The sequence below is a fragment of the Canis aureus genome, chromosome 7 (assembly GCF_053574225.1).
Source record: "Canis aureus isolate CA01 chromosome 7, VMU_Caureus_v.1.0, whole genome shotgun sequence".
NCBI lineage: Eukaryota > Metazoa > Chordata > Mammalia > Carnivora > Canidae > Canis > Canis aureus.
This window is the reverse complement of record NC_135617.1, coordinates 1,306,145-1,329,034: the sequence shown is the minus strand read 5'-3', so window position 1 is coordinate 1,329,034 and position 22,890 is coordinate 1,306,145. Positions and strand designations below refer to the sequence as shown.

Here is a 22,890-nt window from a genome sequence, read left to right as displayed (position 1 = left end):
ATATTCATTTTATTTTAATTATGATTATTATCTTATATACTTATTCTGTAAATCCCCAAATCTATCCGTACTTGACATGGATTCACAGGATGTTTAGTGGTTCGGTGGTCGCCCAGTGGGAATGGGAAAATGAGTAAGATGGGAATTAGGAGAAAGTCCCCAGAGAGTGGAAGAGATTGAATGACAGTATTTCAACTTACTATATCTAGTGGAATTTAGCAAACTCAGGTGTGACTTATACCATGACTCTATCTATGGGTATATTAGTAGTGATGATGCATAGGGCCAAGCCAAGGATTATTTGCCTGTTCATTTTTTTTTAATTTAGAACTGGGTGTAGAGAATATAGTTGTTAATCACCGGGAACCTCCTGCATGGTTAGGCTGTAGCAGCCAGGTGGGATCTTCAGGGCCCCATCATACCCAGTAGAAGCAGAGAAAGAGGACATCAAGGCAGAAGTCCAGGCACATAAACTGGCTTCACAGTGAGGCATGAAGTTAATTTTTAAAACCACCTATTTGTGAGTATATGGTTATAGGATGCTGCCAAGGTGTGAAATGCAGTCAAGAACTGGTAAAGGTAGTCCTGTAGGTGATATGACACAGAACTTGAGGTAGAGCAAGGCAGTAAAAAGAAAGTGGTAGTCAAAAATCAGCAGCAATCCTACCAGTTATCTCCTGAGCAAACTTTCCAAAATATTTTTAAATTTCTCAGTCAGAGCAATGCATTTAACATTATATGGGCTTCAATAAGAAATTTAAACAATCAATGAAAATAGAAGAGAAATGTTTATTTTTTTCTTGAAAAGTAAGAGAAAATTCAACAGATCCTATTAAAATTATTAGAATTTGCCCTATGGACCCCAAATAAGTTGAACATGAATAGAACTGCACTTTGACTATAATTAATTTGTCAAAATCAAAGACAAAAAAGAATTTTAAGAGCAACAAGAGAAAAGAGAAGTTACACATAAGAAAACTAAAGATTATCAGGAGGTTCCTAAACTTTTCAGGACAGGAAAGGGATAATATAGTCAAAATACTGAAAGAAAAGAACTCAACCAAGAATTCTATACCTAGTGAAGCTTTCTTCAGAAATGAAGAAGGGAGGGATCCCTGGGTGGTGCAGTGGTTTAGCACCTGCCTTTGGTCCAGGGCGTGATCCTGGAGACACGGAATCAAATCCTACATCGGGCTCCCGGTGCATGGAGCCTGCTTCTCCCTCTGCCTATGTCTCTGCCTCTCTCTCTCTCTCTGTGACTATCATAAATAAATAAAAATTTTTAAAAAAATTACAAATAAAAAAATAAATGAAGAAGGGAGGGACACCTGGGTGGCTCAGAAGTTAAGCATCTACCTTCGGCTCAGGGTGTGATCCTGTGGTCCTGGTATCAAGTCCCACATATAGGATACTTGTGCCTGTGTCTCCCTCTGCCTGTGTCTCTGCCTCTCTCTCTTTCTATGTGTCTCATGAATAAATAAATAAATAAAATCTTAAAATAACAAGAAATGAAGAAGGGATAAATTTTCCTAAACAAAGAAAAGCTGAGGGAATTCATTACCACTATATTGCCTTACAGAAAATGTCAAGGAAGCTCTTACAGTAGAAGTAAATAAGGCTCATTAACATCATAATAACACAAAAAGGTAGTGTGAATCTCATCATTAATAGTAAATATGTAGTCATAGTTAGAGTCTGCAATATGGTAATAACAGTGCATCACTGACAACTCTAAGTTAAAAAAAATAAAAGCAATAAAAATGACCATGGCTATAATAACTGTTATTAGCTATATAGTATGAAGACATATAAATTATAACAACAATAACCTAAAATGTGAGGCAGAGGAGAAATAAAAGTGTAAAGTTTATGAATTCTATTTAAGTTAAGTTATTATCAGTTTCTAAAATGGTGCTATAAGTTTAAGATATTTTATGTAAGCCATATGCTAACCACAGGGAAAATATTGTATTCACTACACAATATAACATGCTAAGAAGCCAAAATACACTGATACCAAAAGACATCAAAACAGAAAAAAAAAAAAAAACCTATACGAAATAACCAGAAAACAATTAAATGGCATAATAAGTCTTTACCTATCAGTAATTATTTTAAATGTAAATGGATTAAATTATTTAATTCAAAGACATAGAATGTCTGACCAGATTTTTTTTAAAAATCCAACAATTCAAAAAGAAACTCACTGTAGGGATGCCTGGGTGGCTCAGTGGTTGAGCGTCTGCCTTTGGCCCAGGGCGTGATCCTGGAGTCCCAGGATCAAGTCCCACATCAGGCTCCCTGCAGGGAGCCTGCTTCTCCCTCTGCCTCTCCCTCCTCTTCTGCCTCTGTCTCTCTCTCTCTCATGAATAAATAAATAAAATCTGTTTTTTTTTTTAAAGAAACTCACTATAGCCTTAAAAACACACAAAGTCTACAAGTGAAGGAATGGACAAAGACATTTCAAGCAAATGGTAATGACAACCACAGAAAAAGGTGTAGTAGCTATACTTACGTTAGACAAAACAGACTGTAAACTAAAAATGGTAAAAAAGAGACAGAGAAGGTTATTATATAATGATAAAGAGTTCAATACATCAAGCAAACACAACAATTGTAAATATTTATGCACCCAACATTGGAGCACCTAAATATATAAAGCAAAAACTAACAGAGCTAGAAGGAAAAATAAACAATAACACAATAGTAATTGGAGATTTTTATACCCAGACTCAACAAAGGGTAGATCATTCAGGAAAGAGACAGAGAATCAATAAGGAAATAGCATATTTAAACAACACTGTAGATTAAAGGAAACTAAAAGGCATATACAGAATATACAAAATATACAATGAAAATATACATAAAAAATTAGTAGTGTTTCTCGCTAACCATCAATTTTCTGAATAAAAAAGGTTGCAATGGCACCAAAAACAATAAAATACTTGGGAATATATGTAACCAAGGAGGTGAAAAACTTGTCTTTCAACAACATATTGATGAAAGAAATTGAGAAAGATAGAAATAAAGATATAAATAAATATAAAGGTATCTTGTTTATGGAATAGAAGAATAATATTATTAAATGTTAAAATGTCAACACTACCTCAAGCCATCTATAGATTAATTGAAATCCCCTCTCATGGATTCCAAGAACACTCCTAAAATTTGTATGGAACCACAAAAGACTCCAAATAGCCAAAGGAATCCTAAAAAGAAAAGGCATCACACTTTCCGATTTCAAGCTATATTATAAAGCTATAGTCATCAAAACAGTACAGAACTGGTATAAAAAATAGACACATAGACTAGTGGAACAGAATCAAGAGCCCAGAAATAAATCTAAGCATATAGGATCAAGTAATTTCGTCAAGGGAGCCAAGAATATACAATGAAGAAGACAGTCCTTTCAATAAATGGTATTAGAATAATCAGATATTCACATGTAAAAGAATGAAACTAGATCTATATCTTATATCACTCACAAAATGGATTAAAGACTTAATGTAGGACCTGAAATTATGGAATTCCTTAGAAGAATACATGGAATGAAGCTCTTTAACATAGGTCTTGGTAATGATATTTTTTAATATGACACCTAATGTGCAAACCACAAAATCAAAAATAAACTAAACAAACTAAAAGTTTCTGCACAGAAAAAGAAACCATAAAAAATAAATAAAATTTAAAAAAGAAAGAAAAAACCCATCAACAAAGTGAAAAGAACCTATGGAATGGGAAAAATATCTGTAAAACATATAGCTGATAAGATGTAAAAATCAAAGATATGTAAAGAATTCATTCAAAAGCAAAAAAAAAAAAAATCCCAATTAAAAAAATGTGCAAAGGACCAAAATAGACATCTCTCCAAAAAATATATATGAAAATCCAAAAGACACAAAAAGATGCTGAACATCACTAGTCCTTAGGTAAATGCAAATTAAAACCACAATGAGATACCACCTAAGGCCTGTTAGATTGGTCCTTATAAAAAAAGACAACAGATGGTAAATGTGGATACAGATGTGAAGAAAAGGGAAGCCTTGTCCACTGTTGGTGGGTTGTAAATTGGTAAAGCCACTATGGAAAACAGTATGGAGGTTCCTCAAAAAATTAAAAACAGAACTACCACATCATCTATCAACTCCACTGAAGGGAATATTTCCAAAGGAAACAAACAATAACTCATAAAGATATCTGCACACCCATGCTCATATAGCATCGCTTACAATAACCAAGACATGGAAAGAAAACCCTAGGTGACCACCTATGGGTGAATGGCTAAAGAAGTTGTCACACACATACACACACAATGGAATATTATTCAGCTATTAAGTAAAGGAAAAATATCTTACCACTTGTGGCAACACGAATGGACCTAAAAAGCATTACGCTAAGTGAAACAAGTCAAAGACAAACGCTGTATGATCACTTGTATGTGGAATCAAAAATAACAAAAAACTTACAGAAAACGAGATTAGACTTCTGGTTATCAGAGACAGAGGGTGGGGACAGAAGGAATTAGAAAAACATGGTCAGAGGCCATAAACTTCCAGTTATAAGATAAATGAGTCCTAGGGATAGAAAGCACATCATGATGACTATAGTTAGCACGGCGGTGTCATATTTAAGAAAGTTATCAAGAGAATAAATACCAAGAGTTCTTATCACAAAGATAATTTTTTTCTTTTTTCTTTTGGTATCTATATGAAAAGATGGTGGCTAGTTGAAACCATTATGATAACCATTTCATAATATATGTAAATCAAACGATCATGCTGCATGCCTTAAGCTTATATAGTGATGTATTTCAATTATTTCTCAGTAAGACTAAAAAAAAAAAAATTCACTTTCATAAAGTTGTGGGGCTGAGATCCCCGAGGTTTTCTTGCTGGCTGTCAGCCAGTGGTTGTTCTCAGCTTTTGCTCATGTTCCCTGGCCCAGGGCCCCCTCCATCTTCAAAGCCCGCAATGGCACATTGACTCTCCTCATGTTTTGAATTTCTTTGATTCCAATTCTGCCTTCCTTTTCTACTTTTAGGGGCTCATGAGGTTATAAAGAACCATTCCAGGGAGTCCAGGGTAAGCTCCCTGGCATAAAGTCAACTGGTTAGTAACTTTGGTGACATCCACAAAGTCGCTTTCACCGTGTAACATGACATGTTCATGAGCATGACGCCAGGGGACAGAGATTATGGAGACATTTGCTTATCACAGAAGACGGCACCCCTCCAGGGAATAGTTGTGGGCTCCAGGTCCTTCCATAGATCCAGCACTCAGCTCATGCCACTCCCATCATCCCGCACCAAAGCTTATCATCTCCCCAGTGGTCCCACCACCCTCTGCATCCCACCACGTTTTGTGTCTGTGAACTTCCAGGATTGCAGACAAGAAACTTCTGGGAACACCATGTCCACCTGTTGGAGTTGCAGGTCCTTCCTGTAGCTGCAAATCTCTAGGTTACAACACCTTTTGTTTCCTTCGACTTTCCCAGCACTTCCTAACATGTGCCTCTGTGGTCAATCCTCTCTGAATTCTCTAGCTTATTTTCATTTCCTCTATTAAACTCTGGCTAGTAGAGGTACCATACGACAAAAGGGCCCAGCGGCCTTAGGAAACACCAAGTCAATCAAAGTTAAGCAGTTTTCCTTCCTGCAGGACTTTTAAGAACATTGTATATATTACTGGGTATCATAAATACCCTAAAAAAGGATCTAACATGCAGCATCACTGTTTCCCAAATGTTTTTTTGTCAAGGGACCCTTCTCTTATGGAATATCTTGTAGGCTTAGAGCTTGTAAAACTGAAAAAACACTTGAGTTGAAATCCTCTCAAATTATTATGTTAACTCTAATCAGTACTAAATATTTGATTAACAAAAATTATATCTAGATCACTAGTATTTAGAATTAGCCTTTGGGAATTAATTTTGATGGCAAGAAAAGTTAAAACTGATAGGTTGTTTGCTTTGTCAATCAGTTCCCTATAGCTGTCTTTCCTCTAGATTTGGGAAGTCATCCCAAAATGTAAAGGGAAAAGTCATTCTTAAAAATATGCATTAGTGAAGGAACTTAAAAGGTAAAGGCCTGTTTCCTTCCAGCTCTCCTCTTTAGGAGTCTTAACTATGAATATGTGTAAAGTAGGCTTCTTTCAATTTCCTCTGCTTGCTTCTCCTGGGTTGTGTGTGTGTGTGTGTGTGTGTGTGTGTCTGTGTGTGTGTGTTTCCTCTTCCCATTCCCCACATCTTAGCTCAACTCCCCTCCCTTATCCAGAGAACAGAAGAGAGACATGGCATCAAGGGCAACCCTGAAGGAGAAGCAGAACTCTGAAAGGGTCACAAAAGGCTCCATAACAGAGCAAGGGTTAAGTAATCTACTTCCCTCTTGATGAACTCCTATAGTCATTAAAAATGATAATTATCATGACTCTGCAGCAACATGGAAAAAATGTTTATAATTAATACCAAGTAGAAAAATGCAAAACACAAAAATGAGAGCTACACTATGATTATGACTATTTGAATTATATGTTCATGGGGACAAAAACTGGAGGGGAATATGGAACAAATAAAAATAGTTTAATTTGTCAGGGATGGCAGTGATATCATGGGTGAATATTTTCTCTATATTCAGCTGATGGTTCAGTAATGCTTGAGCAAATTTTTAAAAAGTAAAATGAAAAACAGATTTAAGAATGTGTGGAAGTGGTAAAGAATAGGCCATCATTCTTGTTTGCACAAGGGTGAGAAAGTAGGATCTATATAGAAGGATAAAAAATAGTCAATCTGTTTTTATATCCAAATTCTACTTGTTTACTTGCTGCTTAAAAAACAGAGCATCATGCTTCTAAGCAACCAAGCAGGCCCTGCTTGGGAAAGACAACTTTATGTTACTAAACGTTGGAGGCTCTAACTTAAGGGGTAATTCCATTCACTCAAATGGGGCCTTGAGGGTCATTGTAGCAGGAGAGTAGCAAGATGAGAACCAGCTTTCTGTGGAGGAGGAGTGGGAATTGAGAGAACTGGAAAGAAGGACTTGAATAGACCCCGTTCAAGACCTTGAATAGGCCCCATTCACCAAAGGTTACAAGCTCAAAGGTTATCTAAGAAGATCTGTAGCAGGAAGATGCCAAGGAAAGGACTACACCACCCATAGATCCAGAGGATCTTGCCAGTCAACCACCTCAACTTCATGTTTGGGACCCTTGCACACCTGCTCTCAGAGCGCCCACCTTTGGTGGTCCAGCTATGGTTTGAATGCCACAGTGCCCTCCCTGAGCCTCAGATCTTAGGACCTGTGGACTCAAAAAGCAGTAGAGGATCCCATTCAGAGCTGGGCAGAGGTACATACAGGCTGGAAAAAAAAAAAAAAAAAAACAAAGGAAGGATGACTTTGGAGCACATTTCAGTTCAGGGAGACAAAGCAAACCTGTGGCAATGATCAGGGCTTCCTCATTTACACTTGAGAACAAGACAGTCTGGAGGAACATGGCCAGGAATCCATCCTGGAAATGAAGGGTGTGGGATGCTCAAAGCCAGGCAGTATGAAGGAAGGGAAAAGGAAGAAGGGCTTGTTCCAAGCCACTGGGAGCCTAGCCGAGGGGGCAGGCATGCTGGCAGGCCCTACGAGAAAGAATTGTGTCACAGCCAGATGAGCACAAGCCGGAGAGACTCAAGTAATCAGGCACCATGAGGGTCAAAGAGAGAACTTGAGGGATAGAACAAGATGCAGGCATCTGACCTCTCTGTGAGCAGTATCCTCTATGCCCATCCAGTCCTGCAACAGAAGCACTGGTCGGATGCTAAATGTGATCCAGGGTGAGGTTCCCAGCACTCAGGTGTACCTGTCAGGTGTACCTGGAGCCTGAGGTAGCAGCAGTGACTGAGTTCCAAAAGGTGAGTCCTGAAAGTCATGCACACAGGCACGTGGTAGGCTGGTAAAATGGCCTCCCATAGATGTCCTCCTCCTAACCCCCGGAATCTATGACTATGCTACCTTACACTCAGGAGGGACTTTCCAGATGTGATTAACGTAATGGACATTGAAATGAGGAATCTATCCTGGATTAGCTGGTGAGCTCCCTGCAGTGACAAATATCCTCCTAAGAACGAGGCAGGAAAGTCAGAGTCAGACAAGATGGGACAACAGAAGAAGTCAGAGTGGTGGGATGCCACAGGCCAACAAGTGTAGATAGCTTCTAGGTACTGGAAGAGGCAAGAGAATGGGTTTTCTTCCTAGATCCTCCAGAAAGAACACAGTCCTGCCAACATATTGATTTTTAGACTAGGAAAACAGGTTTCAGACTTCTGATCTCCAGAACTCTAAGATAATAAATTTGTGTTGTCTTAAGCCATGTAATATACACATAATTGTGTTATATAATATGTTTATTATTAATGAGAAAACTTTGAAATGTAGGTTCATAAAAATATATACCAGTAAAACAAATTTTAAAAACAGAAAAGGAAATATTTAATTCACAATAGCAATAAAAGTTCTAAAACTCTCAAGAATGAACAAGGAGGGATCCCTGGGTGGCGCAGCGGTTTGGCGCCTGCCTTTGGCCCAGGGCGCGATCCTGGAGACCCAGGATCGAATCCCACATCGGGCTCCCGGTGCATGGAGCCTGCTTCTCCCTCTGCCTGTGTCTCTGCCTCTCTCTCTCTCTGTGACTATCATAAATAAAAAAAAAAAAAAAAAAAAAAGAATGAACAAGGAAACTATAGAATGCATGGGAAGAGAATGATGGAATTTTAGTGAAGGATATAAAATGAGATCTCAAATGTAGTAAATGGAAGTAATAAGAGTAAATGGAAGACTATTTCTTTTCCTTAAATAAAAAAGATTGAATATCATAAAAATCTCGATATTCCCGAAATTAATTTATAAATTTATTATAATACCACGTAAAATTCTAACTTGGTTTTTACATTTTAAAATTAGTTTAAGTGTAGGAGAACTTAACTATCTGAAAATAACCAAGGCAACTATTTTGAGAAGGGGACATTGCTTAACATATACAATAATTTCACATAACAAAAATATTCTGGAAATAGCACAGGAGAAGAAAAATATATAAACGAAGATAGGGGCCAGAATTCAAGCCCAGGGTACATGCAAATTTAACATATAAAAAAGTTATCTCAATTCAAAACCAAACCAAAACAAACAAACAAAAAAAAAAACACTAAACAATGCTGGTTCAAGTTGCTATTCATGAAGCAGGACCTTTGGACCTTTTTTTACACACTATAAACAAAAATAAGAATTTTTTCATGTAAAAGTAAAATTACAAAATCTTAAAGAAGACTTAGGAGAATAAATGTATAATCCAGGGATTGGGAAGCTCTTCTTAATAAGGATTAGAAATTTGGAAGCTATACAATAAAAGAGCACCATGATTCCTTATTTATAAGTAATTTTAACACAAAGTAAAACATATCACAAACAAAGTCAAAGATTAAATTATAATTTGGGGGAAAATATTTACCGAGCATTTGACAAACTTAAAATATTTAAATAAAAATCAATCTAATAGAAAATAATCCAAATTTAGCAGCCTTGTATTTCTGGTTTAATAGAATTATGTGATCTCATTTCCCATGCCTGCCCAGATCTTGAATTTCTGTGACCAGATACCAACACTAGAAAACTCTACTTTAGGATGCTTGAAACCATGTAATAGCCCCCAAAGGTGTAACTGATCAGATTATACTTAGAGCATTTTGTTCTATTCTAAGAGCCAAATTAGGGAGTGAGGTGCTCAAATATATGCATACAGAGGGATACAAAAATATCCGGAAAACTATGTCATTAAAGAATGATAGAAAGAATTGAAGAGTAGAAATATATGAGGAACGTAGTACTGCCTTTAGGTATTTTATTCTCTTTTGTTTATGGGCTAAGACCCTTAAAATGCACTGGGTGTTCCATAATCGTGACATGGGAGGGACTGTTTTCCAAAACAGAGTATAGGATATTAAAGTCTGTGTCAAAGGTTAGACTTTGTTTCAGTCTAATATTGTTTTCTATTTTCTCATTGATACAGCTCCCAAGGATGAGAATTCCCTTTCACTGATTTCCACCGTGTTCTTAATAGTGCATTTAATGGAGTAATGGCAATTTATCAAAAATGTCTTTTTGAGCCTAAGCCAGGTTTTGTATGGATGACTGGGCTCTTCTATTACAGAGACTTGCTAAAAAATAAATATTGCCGGATACCCACTGTGATGCCTGAGGAAGTATTTGTGTATCACCCATCACACTGCATAGCACATAGTAGGTAACAGAAACCCAATTCAAACTTGCTTAAGAAGAAAGAGAGAATTATTCTAATTATATCATTAGTTCATTAAAAACAAGTTAATAGTGACATCTGGGTGGCTCAGCGTTTGAGCGCCTGCCTTTGGCCCAGGTTGTGACCTCAGGATCCCGGGATCGAGTCCCAGGTCGGGCTCCCTGCAAGGAACCTGCTTCTCCCTCTACCTTTGCCTCTGCCTCTCTCTGTGTCTCTCATGAATAAATAAACAAAATATTTAAAAATATATATATAAATGGTATAACTGTAACACTTAATTCTGTTATTCCTTCTTTATTAGTTACAATTTTTACAGCCAGAGAGAATCTTACTGACTTCTGGTTATCCTAAGGTAACTTTTTACCAAAAAGGAAGGACAAATGTCTGATCTTTTCCCATTATTTACCAGTTTTGTAGTTTTCCTCATAGACCTTGTGCATATTTTGCTATATTTGTACCTAAATATTTTATTTTGACGAGAATGCTAATGTAAATGATAGTATGTTTTAATTTCAAATTCCACTTTCACTGATGGTATATAGATAAGTGGTTGACTTTCTTTCTTTCTTTCTTTCTTTCTTTCTTTCTTTCTTTCTTTCTTTCTTCTTTCTTTTTTTGACTTTCTTTTTTTAAGATTGTATTTATTTATTTATGAGAGACCCAAAGAGAGAGGCAGAGACACAGGCAGAGGGAGAAGCAGGCTCCATGCAGGGAGCCCAATGTGGGACTCGATCCCAGGACCCTGGGGTCACACCCTGAGCCAAAGGCAGACAGACACCCAACCACTGAGCCACCCAGGCACCCCAGCGGTTAACTTTTGTATATTAACCTTATATTCTGAAACTTTGTTATGACTGCTCTTTAGATCCAGTAGGGTTTTTTATGTGATTCTTTCAGATTTTCTTATAGATGATTGTGTCCTCTGCCAACAAACACAGTTTTCTTTCTTCCTTCAGAGTCTGTATATCTTTTCTTTTTCCCTTTTCTTACGTTACTGTATTAGCCAGGGCTTCCAGTACAACGCTGAAAAGCAGAGTGAAGAGGAAACATCTTTGCATTGTCCCTAACGTCAGTAGGAGAGTTTCAGTTTCAAAATATGAAGTATGATACTAGGTGTAATGTTTTGTTGATGTTCATCACTAAACTGAGGAAGTCGTCCTTTATTCCAAATGTACTGAAAGTTTTTATCGTGGGTGGGTATCCTATTTCGTCCAGGGTCTTTTCTGTGTTTATCGGTATGATCATGTGTTTTTTCTTCTGTGGCTATAATAGATTACATAACTGATTTTCAAATGTCAAACTAATCTTGCATATCTAGAATAATCCTGCTTTTTTGTAGCATATCTTTGTTTTTACATATTGTTGCATTCTATTTGCTAAGTATTTGGTGAGGATGTTTGCATATATGTTCATGAGACATATGGATCTAAATATTTCACTTCTTTTAACATTTTTGTGTGGCTTTAGTATTAGGGTAATGAGAGCCTCGTAGACTGAGTTAAGAAGTAATCCTACTTCTGTCTTCTGGGAAGAGATCGTAGAGGATTGGTAAAAAAATTTTAAATATTTGGTAGAAGTCACCATCTAAGCCTGTAGTTTCCTGTTTTGGACAATTATTAGCATTGATTCAATTTCTCTGATGGATATAGATCTATTCAGATTGTTTCTTGAATTTTAGCAGATTGTGTCTTTTGAGGAATTGGTCCATTACATACCTCTAGGCTATCTAATCTGTGGGCATAGAGTTGATAATATTATCATTTTTTTATTCTGTTAATATCCATGGGATCTAAAGTGGAGATTAAACTCGCAAAAGTGCAAGAACCTGTCCAAACTGGAATCCCCCTGGAGATTTTATGCCCCAGAGTGGACCACACTGAAACTCCAGAAAGTTGTTGATTATACTTCAGGTTTTTCCCATCCTTGTAGTGTTCCCACAAAGTTTGGTTTCTGTTCTAATAAATTATTACCTGTCTGCCTGTCTGTCTCTCCAACTTTGGAACCAGAAGTTTAGATCTCTGATAGAACTAAAAATCTTATTGATTTTTCAGTTTTTTCAACTTGTTGTTAGGATGGAGTAACAACTTCTAAGATCCTTGAATGATCAGATATCAGCAGTCCTAATCTATTTTTTAATCCCAATTTATCTTTCAAAGACATTTATAAAATAAGGAAAAGCTGTTTTAATTTACTTACTTTTATACCTTATATACCATTTCTTTGCATAAATTCAAATTTCCACTTGTCATTTCTCTTTTTTCTAAGAGATTCCTTTTTAGATTTCTGGTAGAGCTAGTCTGGTGTTATTTAATTGGTTTTACTTTTATGTCTTTAAATGTCTTTATTTCCTCTTCATTTTTGAAAGATATTTTCCTTGTGTTCAGAATTCTAGGTTAACAGTTTCTTTCTTTCAGTATTTTAAAGATATTGCTTCACTATCTTTTGGCTTACATTTAAAAACTCAACAAATAATCAAGACCCATCAAACAGTAGTATAAATTTGAACTGATCACGTCCTAAGAAGATAATAATTTATTTGTTTTCTCAGGCTGAAGAATACCTGGAGGCAGGGTGCTGATAATTAAAGCAGAAGCCACATATGCAAAGTGGACTATGCTATGACTAATAAAGGAGATATATTTAAGAAACCCAACCATGATGCATAGCACAGAATATCTTAACTCAAATAGATGTATTTTTGGCTCAGTCTTAGCCCTAAGACTAAGGCTACTGATAAATTGATCTAACAGTAACTTAATATAATATGGATGCACCAGCACCTGCTTAGTTTACAAATTATCAACGATTCCTTAAGGCTCCCAAACACTATATATATCTTACGTAACTTCTCTTGTTTTAAGATATGCCATAGGCAAAAGAAAGGAAAGAAGAAGAAGAAAGAAAAGAAAGAGAAGAAAGAAAGAAAGAAAGGAAGGAAGGAAGGAAGGAAGGAAGGAAGGAAGGAAGGAAGGAAGGAAGAAAGAAAGAAAGAAAGAAAGAAAGAAAGAAAGAAAGAAGAAAGAAAGAAAGAAAGAAAGAAAGAAAGAAAGAAAGAAAGAAAGAGAAAGAAGAAAGAGAGAGAAGAAAGAAGAAAGAAGAAGAAAGAAAGAAAGAAAGAAAGAAAGAAAGAAAGAAAGAAAGAAAGAAAGAAAGAAAAAGAAGAAAGAAGAAAGAAAGAAAAAGAAAGAAAGAAAGAAAGAAAGAAAGAAAGAAAGAAAGAAAGAGAAAGAAGAAAGAGAGAAAGAAAAAAGAAAGAAAGAAAGAAGAAAGAAAGAAAGAAAGAAAGAAAGAAAGAAAGAAAGAAGAAAGAAAGAAAGAAAGAAAGAAAGAAAGAAAGAGAAAGAAGAAAGAGAGAGAAGAAAGAAGAAAGAAGAAAGAAAGAAAGAAAGAAAGAAAAAGAAGAAAGAAGAAAGAAAGAAAAAAGAAAGAAAGAAAGAAAGAAAGAAAGAGAAAGAAGAAAGAGAGAAAGAAAAAAGAAAGAAAGAAAGAAAGAAGAAAGAAAGAAAGAAAGAAAGAAAGAAAGAAAGAAAGAAGAAAGAAAGAAGAAAGAAAGAAAGAAAGAAAGAGAAAGAAAAGAAAGAAGAAAGAAAGAAAGAAGAAAGAGAAGAAAGAAAAAGGAAAGAAGAAATAAAGAGAGAGAGAAGAAAGAGAGAAAGAAGAGAAAGAGAAAGAAGAAAGAAAAAGAGAAAGAAGAAAGAAGAAAAAAGAAAAGAAAAAAGAAAGAAAAGAAAAGAAAAGAAAGAAAAAGAAATTGCATAGATCCTCTGAAGACCATTTCCCTTCATGTAGCAAGCTCAATAAACCTAATTTTTGTTTATTTATTTATTTACATGCATTTACATATATATTAAAACTCTTAGTCCTCTGCTGTGGTAGACTGAAAAATGCCCCCTTGATAACGTTTTTCCCAGTCCCTGGAACCTGTGAACAGATTACCATATACGGCAAAAAGGAACTTTTCAGATGAGATTAAGGATCTTGAGATGGGAAGATTATTCTAGATTAGCCAGGTGGGCCCACTGCCATCACAAGGATCCTTGTAAGAACGAGGCAAAAGAGTCTCCCGCACACAGAAGACAACGTGATGCTGGCAGCAGAGGGACGGAGAGAGAGAGAAAGGGGCCTCGGGGCTCTCACGCTGTGGGCTTAGAATACGGAAGCAGCACCCGTGAACAGGGAAGGTAGGTGACCTCCAGGACTAACAAAGGCCAACAGCCAGATCCTCCCCGAAGGCCTCCAGAGGGAAGCAGCCTGATGAAACTGTTTTAGACTTCTGACCTCCAGAACTGCAAGATGATAAATTTTTGTGGTTTTAAGCCTCTAAATTTTCGGTCATTTGTTGCAACAGTAGTAAGAAGCTAACATATTAATAACATTAAGATGATTTCTTATCCATGTGTATACGTGTAGACGTGCAAGCACATGCTTTCAGAATCAACAAGTCAATGTTCCAATATTAATAACAACATGATTACAAAAATCGGTTTAAGTGTTTTTTTGTTGTTTTTTTTTTTTGGTTGGTTTTGGGGGGGTTTTGTTTGTTTTTTGCAGTTTGACCTTGGGATATGAATCTCACAAGGAGTGTACAATTCATTAAAAATTTCTAAATAAAGGTTCTCTATTTAAGCCACTGATGTCATAGAGCGAAGTTTACTTGCCTTATTTAGCTACGATTTTTTTTAGAAGTGGTTTCCTTTGCCTTGTTTTGCTTTGAGGTTGTTTCCTAATTATGTAAGATATTTCCATGTTTTCAAAGCCAAATCTGAAATATAAGATTCTTTAAGGAAAGTCTACATATAATCCCTCAGCGTTCCACTCTGCAATATTCCTTTTCCAACTAGGATTCCCACTTATCTTACCGGCCTTGATAAAATGACAGTCCTTTTCTGCTTTCCTCTCTCACAGCATGGCCTTCTTCCTCATTTTTTAAAAACTATTATTTCTGTTTTTTAAGGGAATTGTACCAGGAGTGGTATCCCTTATTCTCCCTATTATCCTCTCTCATAAACCAAATCGTCAATTATTAGTATGTCCACTGATGACTTCTTTTCTCTCTCACCTTTTTATTAGTCATCCATTCAGCATTTTAACATCTATTGGTACAGTAAATGCAAATGTATGAAAACTGGTTACATGGTCTGACATGTCATTCAATTTAACAAGTAATTTCTAGGGGTGACAGATACACTGGCCTCAACAGAATTCACTCAATCCTAAGACTAAATAGGAATCAGATATTATCTATTTCACAAAGAATGCTATTTCTAGTTTTTACTTTATAAGATTTATTCTTTACAGCTGTCCCAGTATCAACAAACGCTATCTTACAACACCTCTCCTCCTTCCCAGGCCCCAGATTTTTAAGGTTAAATGAGAAATTGGAGTGTGCTTTAAAATGATTGAATTCTTCTTTCATTCATTTCTTTTTGTTTTATGTGTTTTCTTGTTTTTTCCCCTCTTTCACACAGAAGGATTTCTTCACAATTAAACGAAATAATAATTTATTATATCTGTGAAAGTCTCAACGACTTTTTCTCCCACACATTGTCCTTCTTAGTCTTATATATTCTACAATAATGCCATGATTCAGTTTGCTCTCCAGGCTTAGAATCAACAATCAGCAGCGGCATCACATGCCATATACATGTGTACCATGAGCTAATACTTCACACATACTCTCTCTCTCATCTCTACCAAAATAGGTATTATTATTCCAGGTATTATTGATGATATGACTGACAGAGAAATTTAAAAATTAAATAGTTGGGAGAAGGCTGCAGGAATTTTAAACAGTAGATACCGCAATTCAAACAAATGTCTCATAAGGCAATAATTGTACCAAAGTCACTAGGCTTTTTTAGTTCAAATTTCTAATCATGAAACTTTGTCTACTTTTATTTTTAATAGGAATTCTTATTTTTTTAAAAGCCCTTTCAATTCACTCCATGTTTAGAAACAGTTCAGTTCAATGATTCGCAGTAAAGGCTCTGGAGCCAGACTGCAGGGGTTCAAATCTCAGCTTTGTTAAATGTAGTCGAACTTGACTAAATTATTTATAATTCACTTAGACTCTCTTTGAATAGAATAAGATTTTAATAATGTTAAATGTTTTTATTCAAGCAATTGTCTGTCTTAAATTCCTCTTATTTTCTCCATGAATTAGGTCAAAGTTTTACTGCTATCCTTGCCTCTACTCTTGGCCTGAGACCCTTTGACAGAACAATCTTCTACAAAACACAAATACGATTTCGTTGTTTACTTGAATTTTTATTTGAATAGTTTCTGGACTTTGATTAACAGAGACTATGAGATTGTATCTGATCTTTAATTCTTTACCCACGGCCAGGACGGAGGGATGAGTAACAGTCACATTTTAGAGAAAAAAATTCAATAGCAACTCAACTTCTGTTCTTTCCATTTTCTGTAGAAGAAACAATTTAACAAAGCTCCCTCTCTCTCTTTTCCCAATGGGAAAATATTCTTATCATCTTGGGAACATTCGTCTATCTTTTTCTCCCTTATAAATAGTAAAGAAAAAAAATATAAAACCTCTTCATAGCATGTGGCTTTCAACTGCCACTTTTACTTATTCTTTAAACAGATATATTTTTCAACAATTTTTGGTATTTAAAGTGAACTGCTTCTTGTTTTAGGTAAATAAATTTTCTGGTTATCTAACTTTTGAAAATATTTCTATTTTAATGAAAAATAAATTGCATCTTCTTACACAACTATTAAGGAAGGTTTACTTCTTCAAGAAAAAAAAAAAAAAAGTCCTTTAAAAAAAATTAAAAGGGTGGGGGAAGAGCAGAGGGAGAAGGAAAAAGAGAGTATCGTAAACTGGCTCCAGGCCCAGCTCAGAGCCCAACACGGGGCTCGATCTCACAACACTTAGATCATGACCTGAGCTGAAATCAAGAGTTCGATGCTTATCTGACTGGGCCACCCAGGCGCCCTGAAAAAAAAAAAAAAAAAATCCCTTTAATCACTCTGCCAGGTTCTGTGGGCTCTTGTCCTTCCTGAACGGTTAATAAAACCCTCCACTACTCTTTCTTCTTCAACTCTGTACTTTAAGCAGTTGCCCACTTTACCCTAGAGCATCTTTGCTTGATTGCTATGTCGGTTCCTAAACTTGTTATCTAATTATCCTCATGCATTGCCTTGTGCTCATACACCTATACTTTAGTTTTTAAAGAGAAGTAAGCCTTTATTTCCTTGCCTCGTAAATAAAGTTGGCTGAGTTGGTTGTTTTTCTGGTGATCAGAGACCGACTCCTGCATCCTCACCTGACTCCTCGGGCTCTTGTTCTGTCCCAACCTTGCCTGGAGCAGCTGCAGTGGCCGTGGCCGTGGCCGCAGGAGTAGGTGGATCAGACACGGGGGCCTTGACCTTTTCAGCAAGTAGCACGTGTGATCAGTTCCCACACAGGCGAAACCCACTTGTAGCCCCTGCTCATAGAACAGGGTGCTGATGCAAAGTGGGATGACCAATCTGCAAATAGACGCTAGCACCACGGCAAAGCTCTCCCAGGAAGGGAGAATGCGGCCAAGCCCTTCAGGGTCATAGGTGCTGCCCTGGTCAAACACCTGCTGGGTGGTCAGCTCAAGGGAGAGGGGAAGGTATTCAGCAGGATGGCTTTACCAGCTTCCACTTCGTCTCCAACCTTCCTCAGTTGCACATCACCCAGTATTTCAGGGGCTCTCCTGGGGGTTGAGGAAGGGCGGTTTCAAAGCCTGGAAGAAGAGGACTTCTTTGGATCCATGTGCTGCTCCAAGCTGGTGCAGCGACTTCATGTGGGCTATGCCACCAGCATGGACAGCTGCGCTCGCACCTTGTTGTCCAGCAGCATGTCCCTGATCTCAGTGAGGTCCTTCTGGGTGAACACAAAGCCCATATGCCTCGGATATGAAGCGACCATTTCTCCAGAGCTGGGATATTCTGCAGATGCCCTCAGATGGCCTCGTGAACCGTGACGTTCTTGCCCGCAGCACTACAGCTTCCCCTAGCAGGGACATGCCGATCTGCCGCATCTGCCTGGAGCATTGTTATCTACTCCCACAGGGAAGCCTTTTGGATGATCATTGAAAAGTTGGATGATTTGGGGGGTGCCTGAGTTAGTCAGTTGGTTAAGGGTCCGACTCTTGGTTTCGGCCCCGGTCATGGTCTCATGGGTCATAAGATAAAGCCTTAGGTCAGGCTTCCCACTCAGTGGGGAGTCTGCTTGAGGATTCTCTCCGTCTGCCCCTCTCCCTACTCACATGTCCTCTCTCTCTGTCTCTCGTAAATAAATACATCTTAAAAAATAAAAAAGTTGAATTATTTTAAGGAAGTAGTTGGGCTTCCAGGTCTCCGCGTCTTCCCTGGGCATCACAGCAGTGCGTGAGGGATTGCCACACAGGGCTTAATGATAACGTTACTCTTACGAAGAGGTCTAGTGAGAGGTTTACGTGTCTATATGTTATTATCTGAACAGATTTATAAACTCCTTGATAAGACTCCTTGAGAGACATGTACGGACACTCCTTCATATGCATGGTGCTCTGAACATAGTGGGCACTAAATTAATAATTCTTTAATGATTGATTAAATGAATTCATAACTACTTCAAGGAATATGTTGACCATACTGTATGTTCCCATTATTTACTGATCATTTGTACGTAAAAATATGTCTTTTGAAGTATCTCAAATGTTGCATGTTCCCAGGTATTTAGCTGTCATGGAAGGATGGTTGCATGCCAGAAATACAAGGGCCTCTTCATTCATCTAGCACTGATATAAATGTCCAGTTTGTAGCAAATTACTGAATTTTTCGAAACATTTCTATCATTTACCTTTTGCCGTAAACTAACAGAAAAATCCCTTTGTGACATGTCGCTGAAACTATCTTTTCAGTTTATTTCTTGCGAATGCAAGATGCCTGCATTTCCCCTTATTCTTCCCCCTTTTTTTTCTACACCTGAAACACAAAGGATATATTCATTGTTTATAGAACTCCAACAGATATGTACCCTATACACACACACACACAAAAAAAAAAACCCACTTTGCATTATGACTAGAAACTCATTCCTTGTTTGAAATCTCACTTCTCATATCTGCAAAAAGTCCATAGTTGTTTCAATTCCTCACGGCAAGAGAGGCATGAAAGACTCTGCATCATAACAAGTTGCCATTACATAGAGTGTTTAGCGCAGTTTACGAAAATGGTTGGATCACACTTCTAGGATCACATTTCTAGACCACCTTCCAGAACCCCGAGAGCAATTCATGCGAGTGAGGAGCGAAGCTTAACCTTAGTTTTAAAATAATGCGCCTTTGGGCGTGGAGGTCAAGTGAGAGGTCCTGGGTGGATATGCAAATGTGGGATTGGTGATAGACAAGTGGTTGGAATGAGGTGATAAAGGTGTGGATATGAGTTTGGAGAGGGCTTTGAGGGGGCTAAGCCAGGAGGAGGCGAGAGGGCTCCAAAGTTAAGAGGTAAGAGAGACGAGGAGGAATGGGCCAAGAGGCGAGAAGGAGACAATGATGAGAACGTGTGAAGAACAGCTGCCCGCCAGGTGAAGAAGGTTATTTTAAGAAGGAAGGACTTACTGTGTCATACGCTGTTGACCAGTTAAGCAAGAGGAGGACCGATATTTGTCCACTGGATTTAGCGGAACGTAAGTCACTAGTAAGGAGCGCAGTTTCAGTGGGGGCTTGGACGCTGTGGTGCTGGAGCTCGTTGAAGAGACAACGTGAGAATAGGGCTTAGAGACCACGAAGTTAGGTAACTCCCGAGGACCGTTGCTACAAAGGGAGAAACCTCAAGCGGTAGGTATCGGGCCCAGTGGCTTTAAGAAAAGGTTTTGCTTCTGAGAGGAGAAATGAGTACAAGACAATATATCTTATGCTGCTGAAATCATGTCTTCTTTGATTCCAGAAGGGATGGGATCATAATGCCCACATAGAAATGGGATTTAGGTATGAGCCAGGGTAGCTGCCCTATGAAAGCGGCCACACTCGCAGAGCACCCGGATGCGGATGCTGGCAGACGACGTCACCTTGGCATTGTCTTTGTTTTAGAGTGACTAAAAACGCCAGCTCCTCAGCTGACCGAGTGGGCGGGTTAGCAGGTGTCGGAAATTTGAGGTGGTGGCTTTGGTTTAGGACAGTGGGAAAACCAGTAGCCTAGGGACCCACTGAGTCAGGGATTCTGGTCTCTGTGTTCAGTAGATAGTTCAGGAATCCTCATACCGCCTTGCAGTTGCGTTTCATTCTTTCCCCTCATGAAACTGTGAATTCCTCCAGAGTAAGAATAATCCTCGTTAGGAGCCTGCCTGCCGCATTACTTCTCATCCTTTTTTGGTCCAGAAAAAATAAATAAATACATAGTATGCACTCATTTATATGCCCTGTGGAATCCTTCACCAATGTGTGTTTTTAGCCTCTTGAAAACCATAAAACAACCCTGGAGGACAGCATTATTATTATTGATCCCAGTCATACCCCACAGGTGCAGAGAAACGCTGGTTAACCAGGGAATACAAACCGAACAAGTGGTTTGGCTCAAGAGTTGACAGAGCTAGTTAGTGTCAGAGGTAAACTCTTGGAAGGCTTCTTTAATAGACGAAGAGCGTTCTCTCAACTCATTTAACTGCAGATGGAGACGTTTATGATACCAGGGCTCCGTCGTAACACTGACTTCTGTGACTCCAATATGAAATAATTCTACCTTGAATCCCAACAGCAAAATATAAAATGTCTTTGTTCTAACCACCGTCATCTATAATAAAGACTCTGCTAAATGCTTAACATTGAAATGTAGTGTTGGGAAGCAATAAAGCATTCCGCTGTTTTATGAAACGACCCCTGGAGGTTGGCTGCACTTACTAATTTCCCTCTCTCTCACATCGAAGGCAAAAAATACGTAATATAACACGTCTGCTAAAAATCCAACAAGAAGACTCCATTTTTACATTTTTATAAAGCAGCAAAAGTCACAATCTTAATGCTCAGATCCATTAAGCAGACCAAAATCAGAAAGGAAAAAAGAATGACGACATTCTTATAACCGGGAAAATTTCAAGACAAGCTGTGTCTGGATGAGAAGCAGATAGATGGTGGTTCCCTGCACAGAATCTGGAGAAGGACTTCCTAAGTTCGAATCCTAACTCTGCCACTAAACAGCGATCTAAATTCCCAGGATTAAATAATAATAATAATAATATGTATAACAGAGGACTAAGATGGATTTCATGAATCAACAATAAAAAAAAAGCTCAAAACAGGGGCAAACACTTAATAAGTGCTATATAGATGTTAAATAATGCAAAGGATCGTGTAATGTTCAAGGATTTAAGGGTGATACTAATACTTCAAAATAAAGCTCTCATTTCTTCAAATCATCTGAATGCATGCACTTTGGGGGAAAAAAAGAAAACGTCCTCTTGAAAGCGTCTGCCAGTGATGGTCCTCGCCGTCAGCCACACGACTGTTGTGCCTGGAACCCCCCCACTCTCCTACCCAGAATTGCTTTACCTCTCTCGCGTTGAATCGTCTTTTGTGTTGAATTCCCTGTTTTGTGGATACCGTGTTTTCCTCACACTTGGTTTATCCTTCATAAAGACAGAACACAGTCTTCCCCAGGTTTCTAAGCCAGAGTACACAAGAAGCAAAATTTTAACAACATGCCATGCTTTCAAATATCCGTATGCTTTCTTTACTCGAGTGGAAATTCAGCGAGATGTAAAATTTGCTTGGAAATTATTTTCCACCAGAGTTTTGTTAGCATCAACCTATAGTCTTCCAGCTTCGATTTGCATTTCCCTGATGATGGGTGATGCTGGGCGTCTTTCTGTGGGTCTGTTGGCTGTTGGTTGAGCATCTTTTGAGCGTCCGTATGGTATCCTTGGAGAAATGTCTGTTCATGTCTTCTGCTTGTTCTTTGTTTTTTAAGTGGCGGAGGGGAGGAGCAGAGGGAAAGGAAGAGAGAAAACCTCAAGCGGGCTCCATGCTGGTGTGGAGCCCAGTGTAGGGCTCGATCTCACAACCCCAAGGTCATGACCCTAGCCAAAATCAGGAGTCACATGCTTAACTGACTGAGCCCATCCTGGTACCTCCTGCCCATTTTTTAACTGGGTTATTTGTGTTTTTGGTGTTGCACTGTATAAATTCCTTATATATTTTGGACAGTAACCTTTTATTGGATCTGCCACTTGCAAATATCTTCTCTCATTCAATAGGTTGTCTTTTTGTTTTGCTAATTATTCCCTTTGCTGTGCAGAATCTTTTTATTTTGATGGAGTCCCACTCATTTATTTTTGTTTTGTTTCCTTTGCCTCGGGGGATGTATCTAAGAAAGTGTTGCTACAGCTGACGTCAGAGAAATTACTGACGGGTTGTCTCCTAGGATTTTTATGATTTCAGGTCTCCATTCGGGTCTGTAATACATTTTGGGTTTCTTTTAAGGGTTAAGGGTTAAGGTATAAGAATGTGGTGCGGTTTCATTCATTTGCATGTAACTGTCCAGTTTTCCCCAAACTATTTCTATGTATGTGTCTTTATTTAGAGTAGGGTCCCTTATAGACAGCCTATGGTTGAGTCTTTTTTTTTTT

General features: G+C 37.9%; 1 long non-coding RNA gene across 1 annotated transcript in view; it reads right to left on the bottom strand.

The window, feature by feature from the left end:
* LOC144316742 (uncharacterized) overlaps positions 1–18,324 on the bottom strand; it is a 110,985-nt gene extending 92,661 nt beyond the window's left edge. The window contains exon 1 of the long non-coding RNA XR_013382593.1: positions 17,582–18,324. This is a non-coding gene — a long non-coding RNA (uncharacterized LOC144316742). The remainder of the gene's footprint in view (positions 1–17,581) is intronic.
* Positions 18,325–22,890: the final 4,566 nt, after the last annotated feature.